Genomic DNA, 8,339 nt, shown 5'->3' on the forward strand with positions numbered 1-8,339 from the left:
TGTTTGCTGCTTAATCTAAAAATCAGTTCCTATCTGAAATGCTGTAAAGTTCTTGCCACAGGGAAGTAATTGGAAATCAAAGTATAGAAGATGGAACATGCTGCCATCAGATGAAGTTTGAAATCTGAAGAATTGCATGATAGAAATAAACGTTTGAAATAATTAAAGACAAAAAGATAAAATGAAGGTGAAAGTGCAAAGACAGGGTAAATACTTAGGGAGTCTCAGAACGTAAATAAATACTCAGAGCTGAACAAAAATTACAAAAGTGAAAACAGATGCAAGAAAACTGGTAAGTAACAGGTGCATCTGTGAGTGAATTGTACCTATGTCTGGAAAGAGCACTTCAGGGCTATTCATCTGTTCCAGAGCTCATTCTCTGCAGTTCTCTTTCATGTGAACCTTGTTCATTCCCCCATGTATGACTAGACACAGGCTGTATCTGAAAAAGGGGGTGGTTTCCTTAAGGAAGTGCTGCATCTCGTGCTACTAAGCCTTGAATTGGTCCTTGCAGATGGCTGGAAAATGTACCTCTCAACTACTGACTACCCCATTACTTATTTTGACTAATATTTCTTGGAGTATTTATGTTCATGATAATTGATAGTCCCTGGCATATCTCTTCTGAAGTTAGTGCAGCCAGATGAGATATTTAATTGGAAAAAAAAATATAAAAGTGTCTTTCTAGATCTCCATTGGTTTATGGCTCAAGAGATGTGACCTTATTCACTCCTATAACCTATAAGTTATAAGAATTAAAGTCAGAAGTATAATTTCTGACAGTGTAAAAATGCTTTTTGGTACAGCTGGTCCAGAAAAAGTTGGCTTTCAGTGAGTATTTTTTTATTATGGGAACCGAGTCACTTGTCATGAAAGTAACTAAGTTTTGGCTTTTACCTGTTAACCAGTGCAATAACAAAATAAAATATTTTACTGGAAAGGCTAATTAAACACCCCACACACATCTGACTTGGTACTTTGTCTATCAGGTCTATAGTCTATTTTGAAACATTAGGTGGGATGTAATTCATAACACGTGTTTTGTTCCATCAGCAGGTAAAAAGCAGAGATAAAACTTCAGCTTCGGTAAGCCCAGGGTGGATCACAGACAGCTTATGGAGGTGCTAAAAAACACATGCTGAGGCTCTGTCCTGTCAAATGATCACCTTTCTGCAAGCAACGTGACATCCACCTCAGGTAAGTAACTGGATGTTTGTATGTGTCATCATGCAGACAGATGCCCACCAGATGCACCTCATGCAGTTGTCCTTGCCTATGACAGCGATATGACTAGGGAACAAACAAACAGCTGGCCAGATGAGATGTCTCTCAGCACTGCTGGAAGACATCCATATTTTGACATAAGACAGGAAAGCCCCTGGCTGCGGGTGGGAATGTGCATATACAATCCCTGTATTTACACTATTGCTCCTGTGTCATATGAACAGTGAGTAAGACCATAGTCTTTGAAAGCCTAAACCAGTGAAGATCCTCCCACTCTCAGCAGCAGCTCATATAAAATCTCACTTCAGTAACCAGTTCAGATCAGTGTAGGCTGAGTTGGGCCCATGAACAGCAGAGAACCTGGCTTTGGACGTAGTTTCTGACGGTAGAAGCAGTCAGGCAAATGTAGTTCATTTGATCCTGCTAAACCTAATAGAGCTGCACAGCAGCACATGGAAACGTAATTGGGACCATTACCGTGTTCTGGTGAATGCAAAAGCAATTCTGTTTAACTTTAAACGGTATCTATTCCGCTACCTCAGAGTCAGCATTGTTACCAAAATATCTACCTGTACAGCTGGGCGCAGCACCTAGGTATAAAGTGTTGTGGCTAATTTAACTCAGCCATATAGCTCCTCAGCATGCAGAAACTGCGCATAGGGGACTTCACCATTTCTGTTTGCATAGATCTGTGGGCATTTCTGATGGGTTTATGCTCCAGCTGTTCCAGAAACTAAGTCACACAAGGTCAAGCAAGCTGTCATGACATCAGGCTGTATTTGATCACACAGCATAGAAAGGGCTCAGGCAGCCTTTAGTTTTGAAAGACTTGGCAAAAAGTCCAGTAAAACATCTTAATGGTTATAATTGTTTAATTCCCCTGAAAGGGAATCTTTTCAGCCTATACAAAAAGCCAATTAAAAAACACCAACAAAACAACAAACACAAAAGAATATTATGATGATGCTGAAGGTAACATTCGAGTTCAGGAAAACAGTTCAGTGTTTTGAGGGTTGTCACAGAGTCATTGTGAGGAGCCGTGGAGATGCGCTTTTGCATGTCCCATGTGCAGCCTTCAAACCACCAAGGCAGTGGTGATGTATTTTCTTTAGTAGGAGAATATAGAAAAAAAATTAAATCCTTACCTTAATCCTACCCTACCAGATAGGAATGGTAAAGCGGACAGTATTCTGAAGCTGCCAGCAGCAGTGAGTCCATGTCGTATGTAAGAAGGTAGTGTAAAGAAGGTAATTGTGAAATCTTGTGTAAGGGAAGACAATATTTGTTTATAGGGCCTCCAAGTAAGTTGATTTTACCAACTTGCATGCATTTGGTCTCAGATTTCATTCACTCACAGTATCCCATCCACATGCCTACAAATATCGGGACATGTGTGCCCAAGTGGTCTGGCCAGGAACACCTGCATAGAGGACACGAGTTACTGAGCCCTTGTTACATCACTGATGTTCTTTTGACTGGCCATGGTGAAATACTTTGGGGACAGATCTTTTACACTCTTTAAGAGTTCTTACGGGACAGTCTTTTGCTTCAGAATCTTGCTTACTTCAGTCTCTACAAATTGCAAAGTCACGTCTCCTTATCTGTTTTTCCTTTTCTGTTTGAAATCTGTGTCTCTTTTCCTGGTGGACTAATAAAACAAGGGTATGTGGTTTGCTGCAACCTGGCTGCAGTCACCCAGTTGACAAGGCATCTGTGCTGTGGTCTTATCAGTGCACAGGCCTTCAGATCTTGGCAGACAAAATACATGCCTCCATTTTGCTTCTGGGAAAGGTTTCCTGGGAGCAGTGTCCTGGGAATGGTGTCCTTCGCTATCAGTATAGGCAATTCTCTTAACCCTTGTTCTGCTGTTTCTTCTGGTGTTCACACACACATTTACATTCATAATTCATTAAAAAAAAATATATATATATATGCTATTCTTTCATTTCTGTTATCAAACCCTACAAGCTGGTCTTACTATTTTTTGGTGTGGCGTTCTTATGTTTTTACATTTTCTTCTCCAGTTCATTACAATGTTCATAACTGGTGAGCTGCTTCTTCTTTACTTGCTTGCAAAACACATTACAAAAATATTTTTTCCCATCGCTTCTCACCCAAATGCCAGCACTAATATGTATTCCCATCTGCCATGATACTGAGAAACATGCAAAACTCCTTCATGTCTGAAAGTCATGCCAGCATGCCAATAGAAACATTGCCTCCATCTGAACTGTGATCAGTAATTTTGAACAACCATTGGTGCCAGATGGTCAGATGTCAATTTAGCACTTGAGCTAGGTAGGTCAGAAAGTTGAAACAAATCAATAAAACTATTTAGAAGAGAATTGTGATGTGAAGATTTTGATAGCTGGCTTCATTCCTCCCCTTCCCCTGCCCCAGATCAACTGATTAGATTAAAGCTGTACAAATTAAAAAAACAAACAACAAAACAGGTACTGAAAATTAAGCAAAAAAAAAAAAGTATAAATGCTCTATCTACCACTTAGTCACTATGTCATTGCACTTTGTCTTTTTCATCCAAAGTGTCTATTCAGATAAGATAACTTATCAAAGTATCTCAGAATGAAATTCAGTATCACACTTTAGACCTGCTTCATGATGAAGGTCCACAGTCAATATGCTATTCAAAGAGCAAAATTCAAGGACACGTTTGCAAATTGTAATACTGGAAAACTGACCATGAAATAGTCCTCTTTGAATCAGTACTTCTAAGAACAGCCTGATTTTCCAGTTGAGTTCGTGCTGGCCTTACGCTACCTGTATGCAGCTCTGCACTGAGGTTGCAAGATAAACTCATTCTTGGCAACTCAGCATTCTCCATAGCTCCGAGAGGAAGGAGCAACTGAGAACCATCTGTAGGGAACCTCTTGTTCCTCTCCATGTAGGAACCACCTTAGCAATAATGTACACAATAAGGAGATGCCGGGGTGAGTGAAGGGCAGACCAGACAGCAATGTGTTCTGCTCAACCTGGAGCCACTTGAGCCACACTGAACTCTCCAGACAGCCCACGGTCATGGATGCAGTGGGCTGTTTAAGTGTTTTTGTGCCAGCACAGGAGGGCCTACACACCGGACCTTTGCTGGAGCTAGCAAGGATAATATCAACAGCAAAGACAAGGTTAGTGCAGGCTTCAGCGCAGCCTTGCGCAAGCAGTCCTATACCCCTGAATATATTCTTGGACTACACCACCTCCTCCATCGTTTCTTTCTATTATTAATGTTAGTCTGATGTAGCTGAAGACTGAAATCTTTGTCTACCCCATGGCAGCTGATCTAGGGCACGTCTGTGAGGTGGTGGCTGGAACTCAGATTTATCTGCTTTCAAATGGAGGTTGGGAAAAAAAACAACAAAACATGCAAGAGCAGGTGAAGGCCATGATTTAAGAATCAAAGAAAGTGTTAATTGTAGGTAGACTATATAGCAACAGTGCTTCTAATTTTTTTTCTTCAAAGAAAACCCTTCATTTCCTTTGCCTTTAGAAAACCTAAAATTTTTAGAATTTTAGAATTTAGAAAGAAAACCTTTAGAAAATAAAGCCATATCACCTCTAACATGCTGTAGTTTCAAAAACTCAAACCCAAGATCTCACCAATTGTACCTAATAAGGTGCTTGAAATTCAAACGATAGCACCATATAAAATGGAACAAAGTCAAAGTTTTGTGGCAGTCCACAAGCCAGTAATACAAAATGACACTTACATGTACAATTTTATAAGTCCTTGCCCCTTCTGAAATCAAATCTGATGAGAACAGAACTAGGGTCTCCACCCAATGCAACAGATGTGCTTGAAGAGGTTTGTATCAGCAGAAGCAAGATCAAGCTCTGGGGCAAAACCACGGGAATCCATTTTTAAAAATCTAAGCATTGACATGCCATGTTTTATGACCATTTACATGGGCAAAGAGACATCTGAGCTCAAAGCAGACAGATGCATGTTTAATTGTTCAGCCTGTCTGCATGAATAACAGTTTCCAGATATGACAAGCTTGCATGTAGGAAATTATACTTATTTCATAAATTTTATTCACAGTCATGAAGTCTGGTTTTTATAAAGTGTCTCTTTCAGATTAGCTCCTGCTTCCTTAGAAGAATTTCTGTTAACAGAATGAATTTCAGTCTCCCAAATATGCATATATACAAAGGAAGGAGATACTGTTGATCAGAGAAACTATATCAAGCTGCCAAAAAAATGAATACTGAAATTCTTACCCCAGTAAAATCAGTGGTGTTTTCCCCACTGACTTCCATCCTTACAGAGTTTGATTTTTAGATGTTCTTGTTCAAATCAAAATATCTGAAGAGATGCTTAGAGAAGTACTGAGTCTTCCTGGAAGAATCTATACCATGCCACTCTCAACTGTGTTAAGAATCAGCTCAATTCTTTCTTTTTTCAAATGGCTGATTAAAGTATTCGTACCTGAAGGGGACACTGATGATTGTGGCCTGCAGAGAAGTGGAATATTTTTTCATAAGCAACCAGTTCTGCATTGTATTTTGTAAAACACTGGTATGCACAACACTTCACTGTGACATGCACAGCTTTGCACAAGGCAGTAAAGAAGATAAAGTGCCTTTTTTCTTTATGTTTGTTTTTCTAATTTCCACCCTGTAACAATTCTTTTGTTCCTACTATATGAGCAAAGCTATCATTTTGAACTCTAACAAACCAATCATAATACAGTACTGAATTTCAGATACCCGAAACCATTCAAAATATACTCGCAGAGCTTATTTTCTGAAGAGTTTATAGCTAGATCCACGCCAGATCTTAGTAGTGATAGTACATCACCTTTTACATGCCTGAATGCCTGGTACAATCTGTAGCCTGACGGGCAACAAACCTGCCTATACAATGCATAAAACTACCTGAAGAAGAGTATCACCAAAAGCCAGCATCACAAAGAGGTGACAGATAATAGGAAATACCGAGGAGGTACATAAGCTTATCTCCTCACACCGTTTTCAGCGATATAAGCTCCTTACGCAATGCAAAAGCACTCTTTCTGCCATTAAACATCTATCTTAATTGAAGGTTTTACCTCTTCCAGTTACTTAGTATTAGTGGCAAGGTGTACATTTCTGTCCCTATAGATCTGCCAGGGGAAAAAATGACACACTCACCTCCTTTGAGAAATCAGCCAGGTTCATTTAGATCATCTTCTCTGTCTATTCACGATCATATATGTGAATTTGATTGAAGCAAATGGGGGAGTCCTCGCACAGTCGCTTCCTCTGGCAGAGCTGTGAAGACAAGTTTATCCTGGAGAGAGGGAATACCAGGATGCTTCTGTCTCCATTAGCAGAGCTATTGTCAAGGGAGCCATTGATCGTACAGTCATTCACCAAATATTCTGTTCACTCACAAAATTATCTGTTGCTTCTGGCCCTATCCTGCCTCGGAATGTGTTGTATCACCCTCCCGTTACATCTGGCTTTGGGATTAGCATAGGCAGACACTGCGCGGCTCTCTACCTGCTGCATAGAAGTGCCCTTAAACACAAGAGGTCATGCCTGAAGATTAAGAGCCACCAAATCAGGGATTTTGGCATTCCCTTCTGATAAACCTTCATAATTGGATTTGTCCCAGAAAGGATGGTCAGACAACACGTAGACTCCTGAATTAATGGGCAAGTCCTTGGTGACTTGAGGTTTTTTTGCATGTGGCTTGAGAGGAAGAAGTCACATGTACTTTGATTTTTCCCGCATGTCTTTGAAATAGTGGATGGTGTTATTTTGTGATGCATGTTGTGGTCAGAATGAATTCTTTCATAATAAATTCTCTATTAAGAATTTCAGGAAGATATGTTGTAGCTTGTTATTGACATACAGTGCAAGCTGATGTTCATAAAAAAATAGAAGGGTGTTTGTGTAGGATGGAATCAAATGCTTTTTTTCCTCTCAGGTGCTGTTTCAGGTCTCTTTTTTTCTTCAGAATCAGGAGCGACATGAAAGAAAATTTTGTTCATTTTGCAAAACAAAAGAGTAAAGCTCTCATGCACCATTTACCTTTTCACTCCATAAATGTTATGAGTAAATGTTATTTATAAATATATATTGTGACAGTGTCACAATTTTTCATCATGAAAGCAATTTTTTTGAGACAGTCTTTCAGTCACGACTAGTTTTATATTTGGCTGACTCATTGCATCTTGCAATTAAATAAGATGTGTGTACGTTTTGATCTTTAAAGAGGCATGCTGGATATTATCCCAAGAAGTAATTTAATTATTTTGCATGTATTATGCTTTTGCAATTCAGACATGTTTAGCTAAATAGACTTAGTCTTGCTCTCTAATTAACTTAGTTTTGTTTGGTTTTTAATGGTGTTACTATCTCTTTGGAAGGGTGAGATGTCCCTTTTCAGGAGGCTAAGCATTGAGATAAATACAATATATTATGGTTATTAGGAAAAAAAAAATCAACTATTGAACTGAGAAACATGTAGCCGACCAAGCCTTGCTTTGTATATTATATATATGCAATATATATATTGTGTCAGATACCTAGTCTCCATATTCAGATGGATGAAGGGCTCCCAGCACGGACAGCTGCTTTGGCATTTGGGCTTGCTGGGTCAGCCGTGTTAATCCTGCTCCCTGTTTTGTGATAGGAACCCTGCAGAAGGGTTGCCCTAACCCCAAAGCAGTGCCAACTCCTACCTTCCCCAGTGCCTTAACGGATCAATTCTAATGCTTCAAGCCCACGAGTCCTCACATCATTTCCTTCCAGGACCTGTCTTCCAGCAACGAAATAAGGCAAAATCCTGAATTTGAAATTCCAGTGAAAACAATTTCTCACTTGTCAATGACCCAAACCATAGATTTCAATCAAAAAACTCTGTTTCTTGATTCCTTGCCTTAGCTTCCTTTTGGTCTTGCGTATTCTTATCCAGGCCAACATCTCCTGGATTTTAGGTCCCCTTTTCTTGACCTCATTCCTCCATCTGACTGCCTTTTCTGTAAATGCTTGTGTACCTGCACCCATCTCCCTTAAATTTCAGCTGACTCTAGCAATCCAAAGATTCTTTTCCACCTCAGAAAATGTTACCACTGGCTTTTGACATTGACCTATTTTGTTCTTTTAAAAGCAAG

The 8,339-nt window shown here is 39.6% G+C and overlaps 1 long non-coding RNA gene across 1 annotated transcript; it reads right to left on the minus strand.

Annotated features, from left to right (window-relative positions):
* Positions 1-2,078: 2,078 nt before the first annotated feature.
* LOC114017275 (uncharacterized) lies at positions 2,079-7,377 on the minus strand. The gene is made up of 2 exons (XR_003562230.2): positions 6,370-7,377; positions 2,079-2,330 (listed from the first exon to the last, which is right to left on the minus strand). It is a non-coding gene; the product is annotated as an uncharacterized LOC114017275 (long non-coding RNA).
* Between the last annotated feature and the right edge of the window lie 962 nt (positions 7,378-8,339).

The sequence above is a fragment of the Falco cherrug genome, chromosome 7, assembly GCF_023634085.1.
Source record: "Falco cherrug isolate bFalChe1 chromosome 7, bFalChe1.pri, whole genome shotgun sequence".
NCBI lineage: Eukaryota > Metazoa > Chordata > Aves > Falconiformes > Falconidae > Falco > Falco cherrug.